Raw genomic sequence first — 9,736 nt, 5'->3', positions numbered from 1 at the left:
TATAAACATAGGATGTAACTTAAAAAAAATAATGCAAGGTAGAAACACAGTTGTACAACTTAACAAATTGTTATAAAACTCAACTATTTAACTACTCTCCAGAAATAGAAGCTTGTTAATACCCCAAAAAATCCCCAATACTCTTTCCCATCACAACTATCTCACCACAAAGGTAACCATTTCTCTGACTTTAATATAGTCACTTCCTTTTCTTTGTTTAACCACCTAAGTATGAATCTCTAAATGTTGTTTAGTTTTGCCCTACTTGAATTTTATATACATGGAATTATACAGTATATATTCTTCGGTGACCAGCTTTTTTTTGCTTAACCTGTGTTTGAGAGTCAATTATATTCTTATGTGAAACTGTAGTTCAGTCATTTTCATTGTGGTATAGAATTCTATCACATGCAGAGAACATTATTTATTTATTCATTCTGCTATGTATGAACATTTGGGTTCATGAACACCCAAATCCCAGGGGCTACTACAAATTATGCCATCAACATTTTTACACTTGTCTCGCAGTGCACACAGGCACACATTTTCTTAGAAGTACATTGCTGGGCCATAGTCTGCAGGTATTCAACATTCTTAGGTAACTCCAAATTGTCTTCAGAGGTGTTTGCACCAATTTACACTCCCAACAGCAATCCCTCAGAGTCCTATTGCTCTATATTTCAGCCTACAATTGACATTGTCAGCTTTTAAATTTTAACCATTCTCCTGGGGTTTTTAACTTGAATTTCCCCAATTGCTGATGAGGGTGAGTACCTTTTCATATGTTTACTAGCCTTTCAGACTTCCTCTTGTATAATTGTTCAAGGCTCTTGCCCAATTTTCTCCTGGGTTGTTTGTCTTCCTTTATATTGTTTTATATAAAAGTTGTTTTATAATCCTTTATATTCTGAATGCAAGCTCTTTGTCAATTATCTACACTGAAAAAATCTTCTCTTGTTCCATAACCTCCCTTTCATTCTTTAAATGGTGTTTTTAATGAACATAAATCCTTAATTTAATATTTTTTAAATGTTTAGTGCTTCTTTTAAGCCTATTTCCCGCCTGCTCCACAGTGCCATCCCAAGTCAGATGTGTGTATTTGAGTAGGTCTGTTTCTGAACTATTCCATCCCACTGGTTCGTCTGTCTTTGTGTAGATACCAAACTGTTTCAATTACTGTATCTAAATAAGAAGTCTTGATAGGTGGTAGAGCAAGTCCTCTCCCCTGAGCTTCGTTTTATTTTGTTTTCTTCAAGAGAATCTTGGCTCTTTGCATTTCTTTATCAATTTTGGAATCAAATTTGGAATTTGTGCTTGTTAAATTACCTAAGATCTAGTTGAGATTTCTAGTTTTCAACATGGAGGTCTTACATTACCTTTTGTTACATTAATTCTTAGATATTTTATGTTTTTGACGCTACTGCTAATGATAATTTACATTTTGTGTTAGTCTTTGAATATGTAACGGTAAATCTCAAGAGAATCCCTGTCCCCAAGAACTTCCAATCTCTTGGGTTTGCAGACAGACATATTAAATGTTTTAATGTAAAGTGAAATGGACTAGTTATGCTAAGGTGGGCAGAAGTTACCATGGAAACACAAATGGGATGGATTCACCCATTCTGTGGGGTCATGGGCTGGAAGAAAGGGAAAGGCATTCTAAGTGTTAAAAATAGGTAGGAATCAGCTGGTGACTACAGGGTGAGGCAAAGAGGGTAAGAGCACACATTTTATATACACATTTCAGAAAGGATGTTTACGTGGAACACTTCTTGCCTTAGTGTTAAATGAGGTGCCAAAACAATAGAATCAGATGTCAGCATGGGTGTGAAGCAAATTCTCCTATGGGCATAATTTACAAAAGGAATGTGAGCAAACTAGTTCTAAGACTCCTGGACCCATTTAGCCAGATAAGGTTATTAAATGCTGTAAAAGTGTGAGTAAAGAAAGGATTTGAGAAAAGTTTCTTTGGAGAGAGCTGTTGCTGTCAGTACTGCCAAGCAAATGAGACATCATGGGGATACTGCCTCCTTCTCCTCTGGTCTAATAGTGATGAGATCTTCCATGAGACCATTCACAGAGTTTGAAATGTGTTCCCTGCAAAGGGCTGGTGCCTGATGTCCACCTGAGAGAGTGAAAGCAACCTGTGGCTGTGGGATGGATGATCATTGCTAGAGTTTGTCAAAGGAAGTAAGAGGTATGTGGGTGTTTCCCATGGAGCAAATGTGCACCACATGGGAAACAGGGCAGGCTGACCCCAATTGTCTGGGGCCTTTTACAGTAGGACTACATAGAAGGGCAGAGGGCCCTGACAATAAGAAATTGGATAGAGATAAAAATCCAATTTTGAGAGTCACATGAGAGTCATTCTTTATCTAGAATAAAGATATATATCCATCCAGGTCATTGATACCATAATTAAGAAATCTTCAAACAACTCACAGAGGGTCACCAGCTTCATGCTTTAGTTGATCTGTTATAAAAAGTGAGCTAGCTTCTCCTAGTTTATATACCAGTAGCAATCTGGTACTAATTGTTCAGATTATACAAAGTAACTAGTAACCAGTATAGAAATAGCCTAAGCACTCTTGGAACCAGGTCCTCCATCTAAGTCACTTCATGGACTAGCATCCTGAGCCATTAGCAAGTCAGTGATATTTATCATTTTCAGTTGTATTGTCCATATATCCTTCTCAATCAGCCTCTATTAAAAAAAGAGAGAGATGTGCACTAGGCAGAGAAAGATTCAAGTTTAGCTACCTGCCAGATTCAGAGAGTTTGAAGGCTACTAACAAGTATGAACTTCCCCATTCTTGACCTGTCCTGCTTTGGGGAGCTTTCACCCAGGTGGGGTCTGATGCAGCTGCTGGTACACAGGAAGGAAGGAAGTGGGGACAGAGCAGAAGTCTACCACTTCACATATGGAGAGAACTCTCACTGTTTGAAGGGAGATTGAAGCATTTAATTAATCTCTTGAGTGGACACATTCTAATTACCAAATTAGATCTGTAACTTAGAGTGAGTAGGACTGCTCGTTAATTAAGAAGTCTTGGGATCTGTCCAAGTTTGCATTGGAGGGCAGGAAAAATAAAATAAATTTTCTGAATAAAAATAGTAAGGGCTAGTAGGTAACAAAAGCAGATACCCCCAGAGTGTAAAGTACATGTAAGAAGTGAAAAGCAATACAATTATGACTGGATCTAAGATTTACAGAGGGAATACAAAGAGAGATGAAGTAAACTGGGCTCTGTTCAGGAGCTCAGCAAAGACTTTCTATGCCATGCTAAGGACTCTGGACTTCAAAGGAAATGAAGCAATACTGAGGAGTTTGTGCAAGAGAATTTAATAGTTATTGGTTATTTACTGTGTTCTAGGCTCTGTCAGTGGTTCACATGAATTATCACATTGTACCCTGCTTCATGTCAGACTAGCCATGCCAGAAGAAGTAACACAGAGTCACATTTCTGAGTCTATTTTTAATTTTTTTTAAGATTTTTATTTATTTGAAAGGGCACAAACGGGGAGGAGCAGAGGGTAGAGAGGGGGACAAGCAGACTCCTTGCTGACCACAGAGCATGATGCCAAGCTCAATCCCAGGACCCTGAGATCATGACCTAAGCCAAAACCAAGAGTGGGACACTTAACTGACTGAGCCACCCAGGAGCCTCCACATCTCTGAGTCTAGAACTCAAACTCCAGTTAAATCTAAGCCTTACTCTTGACTAGTTAGGTGACACTGGGCAAGTTACTTAACCTCTCTATACCTCAGTTCCTTTATTTTTAGGATAAAGATAATTACCCAATGCACTTCATATATTTTTTGTAGGATTAAATGTGTCCTCATTCTTGGTGACTTCAACAACAGATAATCCATGTGGGGTTTTCTTTTTATTTTATTTTATTTTTTTAGATTTCATTTATTTATTCATGAGAGATACACAGATAGAGGCAGAGACATAGGCAGAGGGAGAAGTAGCCTCCTTGCAGGGAACCCAATGCAGGACTTGATTCCAGAATTCTGGGATCATGTCCTGAGCCAAAGGCAGATGCTCACCACTGAGCCATCCAGGCATCCCTCTTTTTCTTTTTTTAAATTGTGGTGAAATTCACATAACATCAAATTAACCATTTTAAACTGAACGACTGAGTGGCATTTAGTATATTCACAGTGTTGTACGAACACCACCTCTACCTAGTTCTAAAACATTTTCATTGCCCCGGAACAGAACCCCATGCCTGTTAAGCAGCTGTTTCTCATTCTCCCCTTCTTCATTTCTTCGTTTAACTCCCTCTCTTAAATGATCTTTGCCTCCTTCCCATACTCTCTCAGAGTCACATCTTAAACTGTCATTATGTCAACTTCCAAAACCTCAATTTTGAGCATCTTTCTCTCTGATTACTCCTACAAATATTCTGATTTTTTACTTTTTTATATATATACTCACGCGTTCTTCTCAGCCTCAAGCTTCCAATCCACTGACCCTATAAACTTTACATACCCTTCTGAGGCCCCTACATCTCTCTTTACCCAGCATAGATTCTATAGTGTATCATTTAAATTTCTCATTTATAAATGTTCTTAACTTTCTTAACCATCTGCTTGGCACCTGCATCTGAGAGGCTGATACTGCTAGATAAACTCCATAAGCAATGAATCTCAAAGCTTAGCCTTCAGCACTGTTCCACAAACCCACTGCATTGTCCTGGTAAGACTGTTCTCAACTCCCTAGAATGACTCATTCTGCTTTCTTCTCAAACCTCTAATACCACCCATTCTGTCCTGCACTCACTTTCACCTGAGTAACTAAGAAGATGGACACAGTCAACCAAATTTCTCATCTTTCCGCTATGATCCACCAGTGGTAATATTCTGGGCCTTCTTTCCCTCCAGTGGGAGAAAGTTCCCTGCTCCTGTCAAAGGTCACATCCTCCACTAGCGATCTGGATCACAGCCTTTCTTGCTGTCTCAAGGGCTTAGAACCTGCAATAATTCTCCTTTTCCCTGTACCATCATCTTCTCTTCCTTCTCTCATGGATAACTGCCACTAGCATACAAACATGCTTAGGATGGCAATCTTAAAAAAAAATCCCTTAACTTCATGCCCTGCAACCATCACCCCCATTTCAGTTTGAAGATTTTCTGAGAGATTGTCCATAGCCGCTGTCTCAACTTCTTCACCCTCCATTTGTCCCTTAATCTACTCCACTTGGAAGTCCCCCCTAAATGCCTCACTGAAGCCATTCCCAACAAGAGCATCAAAGACTTCCTCATAGGCAGTTCCAATAGTCCCTGGCCAGTCCTCATCTTATTCTACTCCTACTACCAGTAGCATTCAGAGAGCCTGTCACCTTCTTTCTAGAAACACTTCCAGTTTTTAATTTCTGCACTGGATTCGTAGTGCTGCTGTAACAAAGTACCACAAATTGGGAAGCTAAAAACCACAGAAATGTATTCTCTCACAGTTCTGGAAACTAGAAGTCCCAAATCAAGGTATCAGCAGGGCCATGTTCCCTCTGAAGATTCCAGGGAAAAACTACTACTCACCTCTTCCAGCTTCTGGTGGCTCCCAGATACCCTGGCATTCCTCGACTTACTGATGACATATCACTCCAATCTCTGCCTCTACCATCACATGGCCTTCTTATAAGAATAGCAGTTATTTGATTCAGTGCCCACTGTTATCCAGTATGACCTTATCTGAATTAACTAACTGCATGTGCAGAAACCATACTTCCAAAGATGGTCACATTCTGAGATTTCAGGTGGACATGAATTTGGGGGCACCCTATTTAACACTGCTGGTTTTCTTCCTACCAACTGACTGCTCCTCCTCTTTCTCCTCTTCTGGGGCTACTTTCCTTCCACTACCTCAGCTCTAAACATTGCAGGGACCCAAAGCTTGTCCCAGGGCCCCTTCACTTCTCTAAATACACTGTCTCCTGAGGAGAAATCATTTAATCTCACAGTTTTAAGATTCCATTGATGACTCCCAAATTTACGTTCCAGCCCTCACCTGTACCCATATTAATAATAATAGTTAACATCATTATCCAATAGGATATTTACTACGTGCCAGACCCAACTGTAAGCTCTTTATGTGTATTAATCTAATCCTCACAACAAATTTGTGAGATATTATTTTTATCCCCAATGTATAGACGAAGAAAGTAAAGCACAAGGAGGTTAAGTAAATTGTTCAAGCCCACATAGAGAGAGCCAGGATTTGAAACTGGGTAAGCTGGGCTCACAGCCTCTCCTCTTGACTACTATATGTACTTTGGCTTTCCACTGGGCTCCAGGTTCATACATTCAACTTCAACTTCACATCTGTGCCTACATGTCTAATAGGCATCTTTGATATGAACTAAATAGAAAGTTTGACTCCCCCTGCCTTCCCACCTTAATCTTTCTTTCCCTGCTTCCACATCTTAGTATATGATACAACCAACACCCAGTTGCTCAAATAAAAAAAGAAATCTAGAAATCAAATTTTATTTTGCTCTTTCCACATCCATCCCAGACTCCACTCCCACTGCAACAAATCCAAGGAAACCTATTAGCTTTGCCTCTAGAATAGATCCCCAATCTGTCTGCTCCGTTTTCACTACCACCCTTGTTCCATCTCTTGAATTACTGTAATTACTTTCTACCTGGTCCTTCTACTTTTGCTTTTGTAGTCTGTATAGCCAACCCAACAACCAAATGAATTTTTTAAAATATAAATCAGACCATGACATGCCCAAGATTCAAAGCCTCCAAAATTCCCGCTTACAGTTAGAATAAAATGCACACTCCTGTTCTTAGCCTACAGGTCCCTGCTTGACCTGGCACTGCCTGCCTCTCTACCTTGACTACTACCACTTTCTTTCTCATGCAGCTCCAGTTATGATCTCACCCCTGCTTTTCCAGGAATAATTTATGCCTGTACCAGGTACTTTGTACCTGTTCATCTTCATGCCAAAAATGCTGTTGGAAATGCTTCAACCTCACATCTTCCTCCCATCAGCTCAAACATCACCTCCTCAAAAAAGTCCTTTCCTAAATCCTGACCTAATGTTGTGCCCCAATCACTTTCTAACACACCATCCTGTATTTGTGTTTTAAAAGCATTCACTAGGGACTCCTGGGTGGCTCAGCGGTTTGATACCTACTTCGGCCCAGGGCATGATCCTGGAGACCCAGGATCAAGTCCCACGTTGGGCTGCCTGCATGGAGCCTCCTTCTCTCTCTCTCTGCCTCTTTCTCTGCCTGTGTCTCTGCCTCTCCATATCTCTCATGAATAAATAAATAAAATATTTTAAAAAATAAAAAAATAAAAATAAAAGCATTCACTACTATTTAGAAATGCCTTAATTATGTATTTGGTTATTTGAACAAAGACTTTCTCTAATTTATGTCTCCAATGCCTCAAGTGGTATCTAATACACAGTGTTTAATATATATATATATATTTTTTGTAATAATTTATTTTTTATTGGTGTTCAATTTGCCAACATACAGAATAACACCCAGTGCTCATCCCGTCAAGCGCCCCCCTCAGTGCCCGCCACCCAGTCACTCCCACCCCCTGCCCACCTCCCCTTCCACCACCCCTAATTCACTTCCCAGAGTTAGGAGTCTTCCATGTTCTATCTCCCTTTCTGATATTTCATACCCATTCTTCTCCCTTCCCCTCTATTCCCTTTCACTATTATATTCCCCAAATGAATGAGAGCATATAATGTTTGTCCTTCTCCAATTGACTTATTTCACTCAGTTTAATATATATTTTTAAAAGGAGGACTGAATGAAACTGAGGGAATAGACAAGTAAGGCTAATCATAGAAGATTCTTTGGAGGTCAGTTTTAAGGCATAGGTTTTGGTTTTTGTTTTGTTTTTAAGGCATAGTTTGAAAGGAGAAAAGATGATTACTAGAGAGGAGAGAAAACATTTTTAGCAAGGAAACACAATATTAAAAAAAGTGATGGTAGTCTTGAATAAGTGGCAGAGGCTGTAAATATACTACTTCAGGTGACACGGAAAGTTGGCCGGTGCAGAAGTAAAATTAGCTTATCAAAGCAAGCTTATCATTTCATTTAACATTGAATATCAACCTAAGGGATTTAAGTTTATGCTTCCAACAAATATTTATTGAGTTTCTACTGTGTGCTAGGTACTATTCTAGGTACTTTTTAATATAATAATAAACAACAGAGATATATCTCTGCCCTCAGTGTTTATAATCTAGTGGAAGACTGACATCAAATGTTAATATTCCGTAAACATTTGGAATTGCCAAACAAACTGCCAAAGTATGTGCTGGGTTAATATTTTGGTGATGTTAATCAATGTGGCTTTTATCTCTCGTACAATCTGTTTCCCTTTGGCCCTTACCCATTCATTCAGCTCAATATTCTGTATATAAAAAATCAGGTATGAGACAGTGAAATCCAAAGATAACTAACAGGAATCTTATCCTAGCTCTTGAGTTTCAAAATCTAGGCTTCAGAAGGCACAGAATATAACTCTGGCATGAATAGTGATTTAGCATAATACCTGATGAGTCAGAAAGGCTTCTGGGTCTACTAGATTACCATTTCCAAAGGTTGGAGGAGAGGAGGGTCAGAAGCCAAGTGATTGGAGCTTAGGTGCTGTTGGATCTCTGGAGAAGGGAGACTCTATCCTATCTCATTGCCCACACCATGCTCCTGTGAGTGACAGAAATACAAGATGGGTTTTTGGCACAGGAGAGCAGAGGAGAACGGTCCTCCCCTTCTCAGCAAGTTAACCACCTCAGAGAAGAAATGGCTTTGTGATAGGTCTAGGCACTTGACCTGCAAAGCCTCAAAGAATTACCTGTGCCTCCCTTTGGTGCAGAAAAGCAAAGTGATCTAAAGAGCAATAATTTTCCAAAGAAGCATAGCATTGTTTTGTTAACAGTAATTCTGTCATTTTCTAAGAACAACCAATTCTCTAATTTTTTGATACTCACTGGGCATCAAACAATCCAATTCAAAGATTGATTGATTGATTTATGATAGGCAGAGAGAGAGAGAGAGAGAGAGAGAGAGAGAGGCAGAGACACAGGAGGAGGGAGAAGCAGGCTCCATACTGGGAGCCCAACGTGAGACTCGACCCCGGGACTCGACCCCGGGACCCGACCCCGGGACTCCAGGATCGTGCCCTGGGCCAAAGGCAGGCACTAAACCGCTGAGCCACCCAGGAATCCCACAACAATCCAATTCAGCTTCAATACAAACTACCTAGAGTTAGCCAGACACACAAGTGGAGAGCTCACCCCCACAAAAATGCCCCTACTTCACATGCCAGCCACAAATGGGGTCCCCCAAGCTACTTGCACCTGCTCAGTTGACTACACATTTGGGAATTCCCATGACCCCTCCCACCCAGGTTTGATAATTCACTTGAGTGACTCAAGGAACTCAGGAAAGTACTACAGTAGTCCCTCTCATCCACAAAGCTTTCATTCCAAGAACAGATAATACTGAACCCCTTGTATACTGTATTTTTCTTATACATACATACCTATGATAAAATTTGATTTATAAGTTAGGCACAGTAAGAAATTAGCAACAACAATAAAATAGAACGATTATAATAATATGCTATAAAAAGTTATGTAAATGTGGTTTCTCTCTCAAAATATCTTATTGTACTGTACCATTCTTCTTGTGATCACATGAGATAACATGCCTATGTGAAGAGATGAAGTGAGATGAATGACAAAGGCATTG

This window comes from Vulpes vulpes, chromosome 4 (assembly GCF_048418805.1).
Source record: "Vulpes vulpes isolate BD-2025 chromosome 4, VulVul3, whole genome shotgun sequence".
In the NCBI taxonomy this organism is placed as follows: Eukaryota; Metazoa; Chordata; class Mammalia; order Carnivora; family Canidae; genus Vulpes; species Vulpes vulpes.
Note: the sequence above shows the minus strand (reverse complement) of the source record.